At 24.9% G+C, this 18,105-nt stretch overlaps 1 protein-coding gene across 4 annotated transcripts in view; it reads left to right on the top strand.

The window, feature by feature from the left end:
- LOC111626614 (diacylglycerol kinase 1-like) overlaps positions 1 to 18,105 on the top strand; it is a 165,280-nt gene that overhangs the window by 98,066 nt on the left and 49,109 nt on the right. The window contains exon 1 of one of the 4 annotated variants that reach the window (XM_023370051.1): positions 990 to 1,336. The exons of 2 other annotated variants lie outside the window; for them this stretch is intronic. The gene's annotated coding sequence lies outside the window, so the exon portion shown is untranslated. Of the gene's footprint in view, positions 1 to 989; positions 1,341 to 18,105 lie in introns of those variants that run through there. One more of the 4 variants, XM_023370055.1, reaches the window with a different exon arrangement.

Here is an 18,105-nt window from a genome sequence, read left to right as displayed (position 1 = left end):
AAAAAAATAATTAATAAAAATTATTTTAAAATTTTAATATTATTAATCAATAAATGTTTTATCTGATTTAAACTTTATAATTCTTTGTTTACAAATACGAATTTCTAAGCATCTATATTAGATGTTTTGGTAAAAATTAGACGAATGTCATTAAGAATCTATTTTAAGATACTTTCAAGTAGAAACATTGCGATAAATGTCAAATAAATTTTTTTGTTTTTTACTTTTAAAACAGAAAGAATGTCTTAGTAATTGCTTGAATGTAATTATATTGTTTATTTGTTTTGAAAGGCAACAACACTTTCATAGACCATGACCAACTCGTTGCGACGTGACGCTCTGTTAGTCATTATCGTTAATATAAATTATATCTTATTTATAATAAACGATGCAATAACTTTTTATCTAAAGATATATTATATTTGAAATTGTTTTTGTATCCAGAAACATTATATAATAAAACTACTATTTATCTTTAATCCATAAAAATCGATAAATATAGCCTCTTTGAAGTAATCTTTATATATGAAGGAGAGATAATTCCACCTTTGATATTTTGATATCTAATTTTAGATTGAAAAATGATATTAGTTGCATTTATGAATGTTCATTTCCTTCAGTAATAAATTTGAATTGAAATTTATGAGCAAATTTGAAATTCCTTTGATTATAATGTGACATTTAATATATTATTATCCATTCATTTCGTTTAGATTATGAACGAAAAATTAAAAACGTATCAAGATTTGAATGGATTTTATCATTGGGATATGTCGTAATGTTCTCTTTTTTTTTAAAAAAAATAGAATTCTATCTAAATGTCATCATTTTTTAATCTACCATTCGACAGATTTTAGGTAGTTAAATCCTCAAAAATGAAATGTTTTCGACTGATAACTTCGTCTAGTTTAAAGGAATCCAGAAATAGGAGATGTGTTATTGGAGAGGGAGATATATCCAAACCAATCGCATTCTACTTAGTCAGATAGTTAAAGTTGATCTATGACCGTCTGTCGAATTTAGACATCTTCAAAATTTACTCAAAAATCACAATACGAAGAAAATAGCTTCCATAAAGCAACTATCTCATCAGTTGAACAATATTTATTTCTTTTGAGTGTAGACGTTTAAATCTCTGTTATCATCCTTTTTCGATTGCTCTTTTGTGTATTTTCTGAAATAAGGTATCAATCACAACCGACTATTGAAGAGATAGACTATAGTTTAGCTACAGAACGATAGTTAATATTTGAAACCCACATTTTGCCTTCCTGATAACATGAATTGAAGTAAATTCGTATAAAGACTCGTTACAAACGTCAATGCCTATACCTTTGTAAGTACGTTCTGTACGATTATCATAACTTCATTGTTAAATATATTATGGTAATAAGTTAGTTACAGATCTTAAATGCATAATACTTAAAGCTAATATTTTTACTTTTTACTTAAATAGTTATATATGGAAAAGTATATATAATTTTTTATATAGAAAATAATATCAAATTTTTAATTTAAATATCTGTTCTTAGTTTTTAAATTATGGAAATGAGGTACAAACTTATGTATTGTGTTTGTATGACAAATAAAATCGTTATAACATCGTTGAATAACAAATGCCAAACAATTATTATTTTTTGCTAAATAATTCGATGTTTTCAAATAATGTATTTATAATCTTTCAGAATTATCCTAAATTAAATGGTTTTCTTTCCGGTATGTAATTCAGAGCTCATTTTAAAAAATAAATATTCAACATCTTTTTTATATATATATTTTTCGTATTTCGAAAGAATTTATTAGGTTTCTAAATCAAAAAGATTATTTGAAAAAAAATTCTCTCAACAATTAAAAGACACCAAATTAATAATATGGTCCCAAAAATTTCATAGGCAAGTGAGAATATTTTGCATCATAGATTTGGCGATTTTGGCACGCACACTTATAATGGCTGCCTACCCCTGGTCTAGAACTAAAAGCTCTTTAAAAGTCTTCACGCATAGGAAACTGAATTGATCTTCGAGGTCCTCAGATTTCATCTCACTTGAATTTTATTTCTGGGACACTTGAAGACCATGTGGTACAAAGATACAAAGCTCGTGTTACCTAAAAGAACGCATTTGATATGAATATGTTAAAGCGAGTTTACTATGAGTGGAAGAGAAGCTTAGGTATATGTTATCAATGCAATATTGCTTATACAGAACATCTTTTGTAAATTAAGAGACTACTTTCCACATGTATGGAGAATTCTGAATCATCCTTGTATTTTGTTTTCTTTCTCTTATATTGCCAATGAAATTGATGCAATGAAGCATTTACAATTAACAATATTTTGATATAAGTCATATAATTCACCAAATTAATAATCATCTTATAAAATTAGCAGCGAAACATTTATAATAAACACTAATCATAAACTTAATTATGCAAGGATAGTCTGATAAAAATACAGGTTTTTCAAATGAAGTTGTGAATGTGACGTCATCAGTTAGATATTCATCAAAATTAAAAATTTCTGTTTTCAGATATTTACTTAAGCGATGTTATCGTGACATCAGACTTGACAAGTAAAAGCAATGAAGCTTGATGAGTCCGGTAATGTTTGTCAATGTTAGAAAAACATTCTCCTCCGACGATCTTTATTTACAAATCTACGAAAAGTTTTCGAAGATCGTAAAGGGGAAAAATGAATTAATTTGAAATAACAACATGTCGGAAACTTAATGAGTAGAGAAGGGAAAAAATACCACATTAATATTTTGCCCGTCATCGACTTTGTATTAACTTACTGGAATACTTATTTTGTGAGAAATAAGTAAAAAGTTAGAGTAAACTATACGATGTTAATGCATTTTTGTAAGAGGATATGGGAAATACGTCACAAATGCATCATCAACGAAAGGTAAGATAAAGTTACGCAGATTGTAATCTAGTTCCCTTTGACAAGTAATACATGATACGATCGTATGACGCCATTACTGCGGTAAGATGAACACCGGACGATATTTTAATCGATCGTTTTACACTTCCTGCAGGCCACCTTCTGTATTGTTATCCTATATGATACAGTCGCGTCTTGTTAAGAGACAAACAGTCGATCTCCTACGACTTGATATATAAGTAAAAGAAATTTATCTTTTCGTATTATTATATCTGAAAAAGTTTTTTTTTTAATTATCTTGTTAAAATCTCAGAAAATAGCAATATTAATATTGTTATAAAATATTAAAAACATTTATTTATCAAAACTAAAGTGTTTGAATTAGACGAATTTTGAAGAAGCGACTAAATTGAAAAGTGTTCGCCGTTTTTAAGCATGACGGAGAAATCGAATGCAAACTTTCAAATACAAAGCGAACGTATAGATGAAGAAATAAATAATATAATTTTAACTAATCAAATTGCTTCTAAAATATTTACTTAATCTATTTTTAATATATTAAAACACAAAATCGTTCTGTTTGAAGCTATTCTAAATTTTTTTAATTTTCATTTTTGTCCTCTATCTATTCTTGAAGATCCTAACGTAAATAATATGTTTTTGACAAAAGCAAGCTATAAAAAATTTTAGTATCGGGGTTTAAAAAGTCTAATCCCATAGAATCCGAAAAAAATATTGGATAAAAAATTATAAAAAAGACATCCAATCAGTTTTAATACTGTTAAATTTAATAAAATAATATTTAAAATCTCGATTAGTAAAAGAAAAAAAATCCATAGTTTCTTTATAGACTTTGTTTCTTGTACTACTGAAATGCATGGAAATGTTTTTATAGATCGAGTCCATAATTATACGGATTAAACTTTTACGAGAATCTTCACAACTTAGTGATACGTATTAACTCGTAAACTTCATCTACATAATAAAGATAAACTTATAATCAAACGAAAAGTGTAGAACTTATTAAAAAAAATATTACACGATTGAAAATGTTTTGATGCTGAAAAGGTTCTCCCTTAAGTGTCAACGGAAGCTTCTTTATAGGCGCTCCAGGCGTATCCAATTAATCATCTTCTCCTCTACACCACTTATGACAATATTCAGCCATAAAGCGTTTAATGAATCCAAAAAGAGCTAGTTAATGTCTCTAGTTATCTCAAAGTCGATAAAGTCAAATTATTTTGGACAGAAGACTATAAAAGATCTTCCAAGAGCGAAACTTTTAATAGACATGTTCCCTGTTTCATATAGCACTCAACTAGTAAATTTCATCCGAAAGAGACAAAGAAATGCAATTTAATAATGAATTTTTGACTGGTTTATAACTTACGATTTTAATAATTTCATAAATGTCGTACGAAAATGGGAAATTTTGTGCTTTTATCTGGAATGCGAGAAAAAATATATTGTAGCTATTATTTATTATTATTATTTTTTTCTTGTTTTCATTCGAGATAAAAAGTCGAGCTAATTAAAAACATCTCATTTATAGTTCAGAAAAAATATACTAAAATCATTTTAATAAATATTGATTATGGTAATCTAAATGCTATTATTGTAATTTTCTATTAAAATGTCACATTTTAAATGATAAATGAAATTATTTTGACTAAAATCGATAAGTTAAAAAAATTAATCAAATTACTAATTTAATTTAATTGATTATTGACAAGGAGGTATTTTGTTTTACAGCCAATTTAATTAAGTGAAACTCTCTCGTGTAATCAGAAACTCGATACATAGCCAATACGTAATGTAACTTATTTGTTATCTTCTTATCGTGAGAAATATCTATTTTAATGTGTTATTTAAGTTTATAACTTTTAAATTAAAGACTGATCATATAGTCTACTATTTATTCTTAAAAAAATATTTTCTCATCAGAAGCAGTGATACTAAAATGAAATTTCCTAAAAGTAATTATCTCTTAATGTAGCAAAGAATAAGCAATATCATCAGTTGGAATCGTATAAAAACGATTTTATTTGTACATCATAAAGATATCTTCAATAAAATATGAATATCGAAAATAGCATATTATACATTAATTTTATATTAAAGTAATTTAATAGGTTATTTTATTGTTTTATTTTTCAAATATTTAGCATCATTTCATAAGATAAGTTTATTTTCATTTTTTTTTAAATTTATCTATTGTTGTTGTAAATTTGCATTAACAGTGTCCCTAATGTCGCACCTTCCTAATTCTATACACTATATTCATAGGAGAATATTACTTTTCAATATTTCTTTACTAGCAAAAATAAGATAAAACAATTCGTCTATTGTTGTACCACAACTCAATAGCTGTTTTCCACGTAATTTATAGATCATTTCCGCTTTTCTTCCACGTCATTGTCAGCCCTTCAATGTCTTTCAGCATCATACAGCGATTCTTTCTTTGCTTTGATGTAATTAATTTTACATTCACTTTCCCCAAAGCCTTTTACAGTTCACAAACAAACTAATCTCAATGCACGGCATCGCATTTCAATTACTTTAACTAAACATCATTTTTCAAGAGTTTCTTCTTCCAGTCATCAGTTTTTTTCTTGTTTTTTTTTAATGCTTTTAAATGAATCTGAGTTGAAAGTTTTCGACTATTCATTTATACTTTTTCTCGTCATTAAGATATTATTGAACATATATATAATAAATAAATAAAAATCAATGCCAGAGATTATTTTACATATATTATTAATTTATAATTTGTATAATGTTCGAAATATCATCTGTTACAAATGGATTTTTTGTCAAGAACTTTCACTTTCTATTTTTTATAGTATAAAAACCGTATATATAAATGGAGTTGACATCGTCTTTCTCTGCCGTATTTAAATAGGACAGATCAAATATTAACTTGTAAAAAACATTTCAAGAAGTAACGAAGAAGTCATAGGATTTTCTGAAATATTTTCTAGAGAAATAAAAATTTAGCAGAATTACATTACTACGATATAAAAGTAAATACTTGAAAATATTAACATCATTAATAGAAATTTTACTGTATTTACCAAATTCAACTGTTGGTGTTTTTGCAAATTTTCTTTTTTTTTTGTAAATTATTAATATTATTAAAATACCTTTTGCATTTTTTAGTTTTATCCAATCCTTCAGGAATAGTATTCTATATTATATGCTGCATTATTCATTATTTACAATATTTTATCTCTTCTTTTTTAATACGTCTAGACAAACTACAGGATTCTTTTCAAATTTCAAGAAAGCAAATATTTACAGGAATTCTTCAAACGTATTATTAACTTCATAAAAAAAATATATACGCCATTATTTATATGCAGTTTTCACTAAAACACACACATACATACATATATATATATATATTTCTTTCTAAATTTAAACAACTTTACAATTTAAACTTATTAAACTGTTTCCTTTTATTTTAAGTAATAAATATTATGTAATTTTCTCATCAAAATTTTTATTGATCTCGAATTCAATGGATCATTTTGTATAAAAGTTTATATCAGATTATAAAATTCTAATGTTTTATTTTCTAATCGATTTTTTTCCATGAATTTTTGTCGATTTGTAGTCTTTAGCTTTTTCCGATTGATTTCCTTTTCTCTCCACTTCTAAGCATTAAGACAAACAAGATAAGAGTTAGTGTGAACAAATATGATATTTTTTCCTCTTGATGTAACCAATTGATGTACATCGCCAAGACAATTATATAAGGAAAAATATAAAGAATTTTTCCATTATAGATTTTTCTTCACGCCTTTAAAAGCTATTTATATACTCAATGTTTTGACTAAACTTTTTANGTTTTATCTTTGTTTACAGAGGAAAAAAATAAACTTAATGAGATTGTAAAAGCAAGAATAATATGCCTCTATCTCTCACGCGTATGTGTAAATTGTGAATCAAGAATACAGTATAACACATCTTCTATGCTAATAATTCAGTGCAACAATATTTGAAATTCACTTCCTCTATCAATAAGAAATGAACGGTGAAAGAAAATATGGTGACTTCTCATAATTTATACCGGCACATTTTATTATGATGAATATAAACCAGCGTAAAATGTGTTAATTAATGTGTTAATTTTGTTGTTTCTAAATTTTAATTTAAACTGTTCTGCATAATATTTTTAAGCATTGCTGCCTTTGGAAATTGATTTACTTTTATATTTTATCAACAAAATTTTTACTTCATAGAAGCATCAAACAAACTGTCGATTTGCCGTGAAATCCATCTTTTCGGTAAACACGAGTCACTATTATTGGTTTGTCACAACTTATTCATATTTCTTCTAGCTAAAAAAACAATTCAAGTGGTTTATCAGCTATGCGTGTGGTACAATTTACCGTACTTGCTGGTACAATAAGGTTGACATGAAAAACTTAATCATATTCTGTAACTGAAGGTGATCGATTATGCTCTATATGAGAGAAATCTCTTATGATTCCAGTTATGTTTGCATTACGTATTGCAAATATTTATAATATATATATACATTGTATGTATATGATATACATATGCTAATGTGTATCTATATATATACATGCAACTGAAAAGCCTTCACTTTCCACTTTGCCCTTTTCAAAATGGCAATATGAGAATTGCTGCGGGGTAAGGTCAAAATTTAGTAAATAAACTATTTTAAGGAAAAAATAAAATGCATTTACTGTATTTGTCCATACCAATGTTTGTTATTTCATAACATAAAACTTCCGCATTTGGTATTCAGAATATTTGTAAATTACAGGCAATAAATCATCTGAGTCATTTTATTATATAGGCAATATTTTATTTTAGTGCTTGCAAACTACAAAATTCATATAAAATTTATAAAACTATTAACATTTTATTCTGTTATTTATTTCGTGTAAAAAACTTAACAACTGTTAATTATTTATTACATTTTAGTTTATAAAATAAAAGTGCAATTAAGTAATTATTTACTATTATTTTACTTTTTACGGTATTTTATCTAAATTATAATACTGTGTGTAGAATTATATCAAGAAAATAGTATCATATCTTAAATCATTCTAACTAAGAAATAAAATTTAACTTTTAACAGTAAAATAAAAATAATTAATTGAATTACAATAAATCATTATTAAAGGAGAAACATTGCAGAGAGATTTCTTTTTTTAGATTTAACAGTTTATTCTAAATCATAATGATTACATTTTGCTGGCATCAGATTTATTGGTAATAAATAAAGACATATATTAAAATAAAAATCATATTAAAACTTTGGTTATTTTAGCCTACCATTTTTATGTTTATCGCGAAATGTCAAGAGAATGAAATTGAAAAAGGAGTGGTATATCCACGTTTCATATTAACCTGCATTTTCTGCAAGGCCCAAGAGAATAACTACGAAAAACTTGGTACAGATCGAAATGTATAGAGTACAGACAGATATTCTATTTCATATAGTATATACTTGTAGATTGTTAATGTATTTACGCAATATAAAATATATTACTGATATATTTCTATCTCATTAGTAAATAAAATATAAATTGAATGATTATTATATATAATCTTAATTCAGTATTCTGATAACTTTAAACCATACATTATATTGTTAATTTTATTCAAATATTATTCACGAGATATTATTTTTGTTATTAAAAATTATCGTAAAATTTTCAATTAACATCAGATAAAAGTACTGTAATATATTTATTTTTAAATATTATAAACATATAAAAAATATCTTTGGGATTTATTGATTATAAACTGAAACGTAAAGAGACAACAAGTGTTTATTTAGTGTTACAAAAGCAATCATATGATAACATAATTAAGATTAATAAGCCAATGTTAATTATTAATGAAAATAATAAAACTTATATATTTATAATTTAACAATTTTTCTTCAGTTATTGGGCTACGATTACAAAAAATTGTAGACATAAATTCCCACTTTCGTCCGTCCATCTTTCCTTAATCTCGAGAACGAAGTTAGATAGATGAAAAATAAGACTAGATGTAGAAACCTTAGGATCAATTAACTATATACGAACTTCCAATGCAAACAGAAGTTACATTATTTCAATTCAAAAATTTTTCCCTGAAAGGTGTTAGATAGATGACCGGCAGGACTCTATTATTAAAAGAAAAATATGATATACAGGAGCAAGCTACTACTAATTTAAGGTGGAGAACATATATTTTAAATTAAATAAATTAAAAATTGCAAACCGGCATTGTGACGATGTCACAATAAATAATTGCTCGTTAGTTTTTATTTTGTTATAATTTAGCAATTTTAACAATGTGTTAATCCATATTAACACATTATACTTCATTTAAATATAAATTATAATTATTATTTTAGATATTCGTAGAGGAAGTATCTGCCTGTTTTTTTTTTCTATAATGAAAATAAAACAATTTAATTTCATTAATAATAAATAATTAATAAGATTTTAGATAAACTTACTTAAAATGAAAACTAGCATCTGTAGAAGAATAAAGTATCTTTGTTATTCATTAAAACAATTTAAAAATTATAATTTTTCTATTGAAATGTGGATTCATTCCATGAAAAAATAAAAACTTTATTTTGTTTTATTTTCTCTGCTTTTTAAATATAAAATATTTACAAATCGTCTCGTACAATTTTATAATATTCGTATATATTAAAATTATAAAATATTTCTAAACGAAAATCACAATATTATGTAACATAATTTCTATCATATACGTCAATTGAAATGAATTTTGATTATGTTTTTAATACTTTAATTGTATTTTTGTTTAGATAGTTGCAATTAATTAACTTTTTATAAACAATCATTAATTATATAATTACCAGTTATTAATAATTACTAGCTTATAAATAAATTTAATAAGATGCTAATTATTAATAATGATTATAATTAAATGATCTCAGTTCACAAAATATTGGTTTATGAATAAAGTTAATAAGTTAAGTAGCCTGTTAATATAGATTATTTTTACTTATGTAATTAAAGACAGAAATTTTGTTTCTTCTTTTGAATTTTTATACAAAAAATACTATTGATGTTTATTAATATAACATTTTAATTTTTTTAATTAAAATACTAAATTTGTTAATTATATTATAATTGAAAACTATTTTCAAAATGTCTCTTGACCACTTTGCAACTTTTTCGAAAATTAACTACTGAATGTAGAAATATTTTTTATTCTAATTCTTCAGACTGATAAGAGTTTATTTTCATAATCATTTTCATTTACTTATGCAACATTACAGAATAATTAAAGAAATTAGATTGGAAAAAAAACGTTTTCAAAGCAAATCTTTTGGACAATAGACATTTTGAAAAAAAAAGAAAAAAAGAAATTAGTGGGAAAAACATATATGAACAAAGGATAAGGGACGTTTTACTGTAGGATAGCCGCCATCTTTTTGTGAACAAGAGTCGTTTTCATTGAAAACTGATATTCGAAAGAGAATTTCTCACGTTTTATAAGAAGCTTTGAAAGCGAAAATAAAAGGAGAAATAATCAGCTAATCTGTAGGAATCGATATAGTAATTCCAGGATAGATAGTCATAAGTTTTTAAAGCATAAATAAATGGTGTTTGTTAAATCTGAAAAAAAAAATTATTCTTGATCTTAACATGTGTTGTGTGATTGAAATTTACTTAGTACACAAATGTACGCTAAATAAATTTTAATCACACAACACACACACAACTAAATAAAAAGAATATAAGCGTGACAACAAAAAGCACTTACATAAAATTATTGCATTGGCCGTCTAAACCCAAACAGCACGGGCGTGATGGCCACAGTGTCAGTGAGATACTCATTTACGAGAATGTCATGGCTTGAGTGCGATTCTAGTTACATCCAAACGGATGCACTCAAATGAGTTTTGTGAGATTTAACAAACACCATTTATTTATACTTTTAAAAAAACATGACCATCTATCGCGGAATTCCTATATACGAAACGAAACATTTATTTTATTCTTATCGGGAAGATTTCTCGCAATATATACCTTCCTATACATTTGTACAACTCTCACGTTTCTAATTCTGTTTGCCTGTCGTTTGTCTGTCAGTAAATATATAATATTGTCTACTAATTTGTTTATTCTAGGAAAAGTAATTTTATTTAATACGGAGCGTTTACAATTATAAACATTAGTTTTTATTCTTTAAATGTTTCTAACATTCGAAATATTTCAAAAATTATAATTTGGATACAAGTTTAAGAATAGTGAAAACATTAATTAAAATCCTTTCTATACATGCTATTTTCTAGATTTTTAAAAATTAATTTTATATTTTAAAGGAATTCTTTTTCAAACTAATCTTATGATTAAGTAAATAAAATTTTATTTATTTAAATAAAAACTAAGTTTTTGTTAATGCGTGATAGTAAGAGTAAATATTAAAAATTCTAAAATAAATAAATTACTTTAATGCAAAAAGTTAAATTAGCAATTCTTTTTTTTTCATTTGTCACAATTAAATTTTCTTTTTTCCACGGTAACTTTACTGTAATTTACTAAAAAGCTAATATTTATCTTGGAATTATTGTCTTGAAAGTAGAACAGTAATTTTTCAAAAAATAATAAAATTAATTTTCATTTATATATTTTTTTCCCTGTTTGTCCTTGACTTATTTTAATTTCAAATATAAAAGGTTAAAAAGTTTCTTTTAAATTAAAGAAAAATCTTAAACTTTTAACTAACAATCATTTATTAAATAAATGAAAATAAAAACATATCCTATTGCTTTACTTTTCGTTTATTAGTTTTACGTTAGATTCTCTTAATTTTCTAAGTAATTACCTAAGAAGAACATTCATGTAACAGCTGTAGCTTAATTACTTCATAAATATAATTTGTATGAAAAAAAATATTTTCTAAAGTACTAATTTTGAAAGCCGAATGCATAAAATCTTCATTATATTGCCCGCGTTAATTGAAACAAATTTTATAAATTAAATAAAAATTAAGCCAGATAAGTNATCAAAAGTTTTTTTTAATTTGTTTTTTAAAAAAAGCGCTTGACAAACTTGCCCCGCATGCCGAAGTTGCCCCGATCTCCCCTATATTCATATTTTAATAAAAAATTATATGTAAATCAATACTAAATCTAAAGATGAAGACAGTAAATAGGCCTGTATGTAGGTTTGGTAATATGGCTGTATGGTAATAAAAGCGTACTAATTAATTTTTAACAAAGCAACTTAAATGATAGTTTTTATAGATTTACAACAATTCTCTGAGATCGATTTAGCGGCTTTACACACCCATAAAATAATATATTTAGATCATCTCTCAATAGTAAATTATTACATCAAGCTAATAAAGTGAGTGTAATGTCATAACCTATCATTGAACTAAGCTTGTATCTTATGAATAGTGAAAACGGTTAAATTGATTACAGAAAATTGTTATTAACTCAAGAGAAATCGATCACGATATTCACAAAAGCTTAAAGAAACGTTTGCATACGAATCCTATTATAGCATTTTAAAGAATAATTCTAAAAATTTAAATTTTTATTTTTTATTATTTTTTTCAAAGTGTATTAAAAAGAAAAATTAATAATAACAAAATATTTATTTGAAAGATTAAATATCTTTTATAATCATTTCACGTCAGCTTCACTTGATTAAAAACAACTTCAAATGTAATATATTAGAAATTCATTTAATCAATCCGCTCCATTTGAAAATTTATGAATATTCCTGATGTCAGAAAATGAATTGTTATCAAAGAGATATATGGTTTTTACTCGACTGAATTTGTACTAATATTTTCTAGATTTTAAATTCATTTCAGACAAACAGCCGAAAATAATTGATACTATTGATAACGAAATTTCATTTTATCAAATGATTCAAATGCAAATCAATTTATTCAACGATGTCAAATGGCTTAATGGAAACATTAGAGGATGAAAAAGATAAGTCAATTATTTTCCAGAACTTGCATCGAATAGTCAAATAAGCAAAGCTGTTTTCATATAATAATAGGATTATGTTAATGTAGTGTTATTTTATAGTAAGAAAAAACAACCAAAATTTGATATTAATGTAGTGATGGAACACAATTTAATCGACGTATCGATCACTATAGTGTTTTATGGGTTTTAAATCCGATTGAATCAAAACTTGATCTGATAAATGTTTACAATCTCAGATATTCAGTTTCAATAGAGATAAGGTTTGAATTCGATCAGATTTTTCTCGTCGAATGACACAAAAGACCATAAATAGAATTTCCAGAAACAAGAGGTTATTTGTCATTTAACTATTTTTTCCTCTATTGATTCTGTTTTATAGATATTGTTGCAGATAATTCCTTTAAAAACATTTATAATAAAATTTTATTGGATAAAAGTATAAATTTCTAAAATAAAAATTCTAGTTTCATAGAATATCCAATACGAAACAGATCTCGTATTTATATTATAAGTTAATTGAAAAAAAATAAAAATATATGAAAAATATTTTATCTCTTTTTATTTCTTTTCCTATTTCTATTACATAGATATTTGTCATTCAATATATCAAAGCTTTTAAGTAGATCGGATAAACGAGACAAGATATTATCCTGTCTCCGTAAAGGATCCATGCTCAAATTTAATATAGACCTTTAACAAGTCCTATGATAATTGGCGTTGGGATATTACGCGAAATTCCTACCTATGATACCTGATCCTACGGTCGCGTGCGTGAGAAACTGGGAAAAATAGGCAAAAATGATTTCGCCTTAGCTTGACTTGGTTCAATCTCTAACGCAGATGAACGTAGAGCTTATCTGCCAAAAAAAAAAATTCAATTATTTTTTAATTTTATAATATCGTATTATTTTGTCTTGTATTTGAATTCGTGTTTGTATTTGTATTTTTATATGCTAAACTTTAATTATGTACAGTACTTAATTCTCCACGCGATTACATGTAATTATTAATCACTCTATTGTATTAATTGCATCTAAGGCATGCGCTTTTAATTGTTATTGCCATTATTATGATTGTTGTTATCATTATTATTTTATTTCTTTTTATCACATGTCATGCTGTACTGTACAGTACATTTACGTAATATAATTTGTAATTATCTTTTATCTTGATTATGCTACGCGGTATCAAGAATTGTTCACATGTATGTTACAATAAAATATTGAATTGAATATCGTTCTTACTTGATATATAGGGTAAAGTCTCATAAATCGTACCACTTTGAACATTCTTTTCAGATTTTTATGGAAATTGTCATAGATAAACCAAATCAAATGGTTGTAGATTGTACCCCAGTGTTTTCAGCATAAACATTATCAATTTAAAATACAAGTTGAAATACGTGTGAAGATGTGAAGTGATAAGCCTACAATTCATAATTATATATAATTGTGCTTGCCGTATTATAAACTGTACCATTAGAAAAGTTAACGTTCCAATATATTCTTTTTTTAAGATATATAGGAAATCTCTCTTATCTGGGAGAGAAATACCAAATACATCCAAAACTATTGCTCTAGTACAAAATAAAAAAAGGAAAGTTATTGCAGCACAATGTATTTTTAATGTATTTTTAATTGAGAGATGATTTAAACTTAACATTAGCCTGTTTTATCTTTGTTTACAGAGGAAAAAAATAAACTTAATGAGATTGTAAAAGCAAGAATAATATGCCTCTATCTCTCACGCGTATGTGTAAATTGTGAATCAAGAATACAGTATAACACATCTTCTATGCTAATAATTCAGTGCAACAATATTTGAAATTCACTTCCTCTATCAATAAGAAATGAACGGTGAAAGAAAATATGGTGACTTCTCATAATTTATACCGGCACATTTTATTATGATGAATATAAACCAGCGTAAAATGTGTTAATTAATGTGTTAATTTTGTTGTTTCTAAATTTTAATTTAAACTGTTCTGCATAATATTTTTAAGCATTGCTGCCTTTGGAAATTGATTTACTTTTATATTTTATCAACAAAATTTTTACTTCATAGAAGCATCAAACAAACTGTCGATTTGCCGTGAAATCCATCTTTTCGGTAAACACGAGTCACTATTATTGGTTTGTCACAACTTATTCATATTTCTTCTAGCTAAAAAAACAATTCAAGTGGTTTATCAGCTATGCGTGTGGTACAATTTACCGTACTTGCTGGTACAATATAAAAGACTTTACCCTATATGTTTCTATATATAAATATCTTAATATAACTTATAAACAATATATAATCTATACCATTTATTCGTTTTTTTAAAATCATTTTATCATTTCTCAAATTTGCCGTTTATCAAAGTTTTTTTTAATTTGTTTTTTAAAAAAAGCGCTTGACAAACTTGCCCCGCATGCCGAAGTTGCCCCGATCTCCCCTATATTCATATTTTAATAAAAAATTATATGTAAATCAATACTAAATCTAAAGATGAAGACAGTAAATAGGCCTGTATGTAGGTTTGGTAATATGGCTGTATGGTAATAAAAGCGTACTAATTAATTTTTAACAAAGCAACTTAAATGATAGTTTTTATAGATTTACAACAATTCTCTGAGATCGATTTAGCGGCTTTACACACCCATAAAATAANATTTATAAATTAAAATTTTTATTTTTTTATATTTATTTACAATCAAATCCAACCACTAGTAAGAATTCAAATAATTATATTTGTAGTTTATTCGTGTGGAATAATGTTTAAATAAATAAATCCTTGAAAATAATTGAATTTTTAATAGTAAATAAAAAGAAGAAATGCTTTTTTATATCATGTATATCGAAATTTTTCGATTATATTTTAAAAAATAATTTTACTGATTTATAGAAACTCAAAGATTGTAAATAAATAATAATTTTAGATTTTATATCAATATATATTTATTTAAATACATTGTCTACGTAGGTAACTTATATATTTGTATATAAATGGATAAATGTTAGATAATGCATAATATGCTCACTTATAAGCTGTAATATAAACTAAATTAAATTATAAAACATTTAAATGACATTTGATACAACAATTCTTGATTTTATTGTAGTCTATATATATTTTATAATTTAAAACATTTATAAATTTATTTAAAATATTCTTCAAGTTAATTGTACTTTAGGGAAACATCTAGGCAATTCTCGAGTCCAGTTTTAGTTTTAATAACGTTCTAACCAACAATAATGTCTAAATGGGTCTTTAGATAATCCTAAAGTTTACTCTTAAAATTTTAATCAATAAATTTAAACAACTCTACTAAATTTTAATCAACGAATTTTTAAGAACAATATTAAAACTTTAAAATTAAATATTTAAATTAATGGAATTATATCTTTGTAACATTTTATAACATGCTTGATCTATTCTTATGTAAAGATATGAAAACTCTTATAAAACAATAAAATTTTTAGATGTCTATTTACAATTTAAATATTGATATTTGAAAATATTCAATGTCATTTTAATTAAATACTTTTGCCTATCAGAAACTACTGCCTGTTTCTTATTCAAGTGACATTTTCGGATAATGATATATACTTCGATGAGCAACTGACTAATTCGATAAGACAATATGCTGACTACACATGTTTATTTTTATATTTATGGAAATTTCTTTTAATTCTCTATCAAAATCTGTCGCATATTCATATAACAAAGACCATTTTTCTTATGTTATTTAATGTAATAATAAAGGTTTATTAAAATTAAAGTTATAAATCCGTATTTATGAAACTATAACAGTATAAAAACAATAAAAATTAAAGTTTTAAATATTGTTTTACATTATTTTTATTAGTTTTGTACCTGACAAGATGAAAAATTTTGACCAGTACTGTACATTCGTTCATATATATAAGTAATAAAGAGCAAATGTGAAGTCGAGCAATATAAAATAATGATCGATTGTGAGATGTTCTCTCATAATATTATATGATCCAATGCAGAAAAACAAACTGTTAATATCAATATTTAGAAAGCTTCAATGTTACAAATTATGAATCTGTTTAAAATGTAATGTTTTTTTTCAGTAAAAATGATATATTCTTTAGTTTCAATCTAGTTTATAATTGCTATAATTTATATCACGATTAGAAAGAATAAAAAATACTGAAACAGCTAATTAAGTTATTTAAATATCAAAATGAATTGATAGAAGTTAAAACTTATTCTCATTCTAGATGAATATTAAAATCCTGGACGAATATTTTAAATTCGGGCGCATAAAACCGTAAATACAGTAATGTGTTTACGGTTTTATGCGCCAGAAGCAAACAATTAAGATAATACAATGTATTTATTTTTTATTTACTTTTTAATTCATTTATTGAAATATTATTTCATTTATAAAATTATTTTCTGTACTTTTATGTCCGTAAAGTGATCATTAACATTACTAAAATTTATATTTTCACAAACTAAAATATAAATTTTAGAATATGAAATTCATTTTTATCTTTTAAAATTTTGTTTTCGATGTCCTTAACATCACAGCACTCGAGCACATACTTCATTCACTCGTCAGTGGTTAATTAAAAGTGATATGAGAACTCTGACTAATAAAAAAAATATATAAAATTATAAATTATTTGTAAATTTTTAAATCATTTACATTTTCAAATAGAAATTAAAGTTTGGAAAAAGTTCATTGTAATTTTTATTTTCGTTAGTATTTAAATTTTATTGGGCTGCCATTTGATAAAATTGTAGACCTATAAAATTCCTATTGTCGTCCGTCTGTCTTGCCTTAATCTTGAGTTAGACAGATGAAAGATGAGACCAGATATGGAAATCTTAAGAGCAGAAGGCCCCAATTAACTATATATATATATATAAACCTCCGACACGAACCAAAAGTCATGTTATTTCAAACCAAAAATTGAAAACAGTTAAAAGATGACCGGCACAATTCTATTAAAGAAAAAGTATGATATAGAGGGGCAAGCCATTACTAATTTCAGGTGGAGAACATATATATATTAAATAAATTAAAAATATGATTAAAATTTGCAGCCCGGAATTGTGACGACGTTACAATAAATAATTGTTCGTTAAGCATTTAACTTTAGATTCAGTCTAAATAATTTGGAAATATTTAAAAATATACAATTGTATGAAAAAGTAATATAAATTTATAAATTCTAATAGTAGTGATGATTAATAGTTTACTACGATCTACTTCCAATATAAAGTACTTTACTTTTC

The sequence above is a fragment of the Centruroides sculpturatus genome, unplaced genomic scaffold, assembly GCF_000671375.1.
Source record: "Centruroides sculpturatus isolate CEXI.00-Female unplaced genomic scaffold, Cexi_2.0 scaffold362, whole genome shotgun sequence".
In the NCBI taxonomy this organism is placed as follows: Eukaryota; Metazoa; Arthropoda; class Arachnida; order Scorpiones; family Buthidae; genus Centruroides; species Centruroides sculpturatus.
This window is presented reverse-complemented; position numbering and strand designations above follow the sequence as displayed.